Genomic DNA, 1,426 nt, shown 5'->3' with positions numbered 1-1,426 from the left:
ATGGAGAGGGAGTGGGCCGGCTGGGCCAACTGGGCTGGCCGGCCGGTAGATGGGCCGGTTGGCCCCGGGGGCGGGGGAGGGTGGGGGGGCGGGGGGGTTCTCTTTTTCTCTTTTTGTTTGTTTGTTTTGTTTTGCTTTACCTTTTCTTCTTCTTCTTCTTATTATTTCTGTTTTGGCTAATTGTTTGGGCACCAAATGAGTTTTGTAAAATATGAGAGCTGGCCCACAAATCACAGCACAATATATCCTACCACCAAGAACTAGTTTGGGGTAAATATCATTTCATATTTATTTTGTATTAATAAAAAGGTTATTAAATAATGTTTTCATCCACTGTTTGAGGTTGTTTAAGTCACTTATCAAATTTCAATAATGTTATTTACAATTTTATCATAGATTCTGATTTATCTACTATTTATTGAACATTTTAGTTTTAATATTTGGAAACTTTAATTGTTTTCTTGATTTTGAATTTTGAATTATAATCGGTTTCGAACTAATGCGAGATTAGCCACAGAAATCGAGGTGACGTGTCATCATTAGCAGAGGTTCACTGTAGCTTAAGTATCCGGGCGTCACAGCCAGTCACCTTTGTGCATAAGCACGTCGGTAGAACCAGTCTCATGAACGCGGTCATGTAATGTCGGTCCGGGCCGCTTCATCCAACAATACCGCCGAATCAGAGTATGACATGCTGGTAAGCAGTATGACTATTATCGCCCACAACTCTTTGTGTTCTACTCGTGCATATAACATATATGCATAGACCTGGCTCTGATACCACTATTGGGAAACGTAGTAATTTCAAAAAAATTCCTACGATCACACAAGATCTATCTAGGTGATGCAGAGCAACGGGGGAGAGAGTGTGTCCACGTACCCTCGTAGACCGAAAGCGGAAGTGTTATGTAATGTGGTTGATGTAGTCGAACGTCTTCGCGATCCAATCGATCAAGTACCGAACGCACGACACCTCCATGATCTGCACACGTTCAACTCGGTGACGTCCCTCAAACTCTAGATCCAGCTGAGGCCGAGGGAGAGTTCCGTTAGCATGACGGTGTGGTGATGGTGATGATGAAGTTTCCGGCGCAGGGCTTCGCCTAAGCACTACGACGATAGGACCAAGGTGGAAATCTGTCGGGGGGGGGGGACCGCACATGGATAAAAGATCAACTTGATCAACTTGTGTGTCTATGGGGTGCCCCCTCCCCCGTATATAAAGGAGGAAGGGAGGAGGAGGCCGGCCAGGGGAGGAAGCACGCCAAGGGGGGGGGGGCAATCCTACTCCAAGTAGGTTTCGCCCCCCTTTCCTTTTCCAACAAGGAGAAGGGGGAAGGAGGATGAGGAGAGAAGGAAGGAGGGGGGCGCCGCCCCCTCCCCTTGACCAATTCGGACTAGGGCAAGGGGGAGTGCACCACCTCCT

This window comes from Triticum dicoccoides, chromosome 3B, assembly GCF_002162155.2.
Source record: "Triticum dicoccoides isolate Atlit2015 ecotype Zavitan chromosome 3B, WEW_v2.0, whole genome shotgun sequence".
Lineage (NCBI taxonomy): Eukaryota > Viridiplantae > Streptophyta > Magnoliopsida > Poales > Poaceae > Triticum > Triticum dicoccoides.
The sequence above is the reverse complement of the archived record's forward strand: the minus strand, read 5'-3'. Positions refer to the sequence as shown.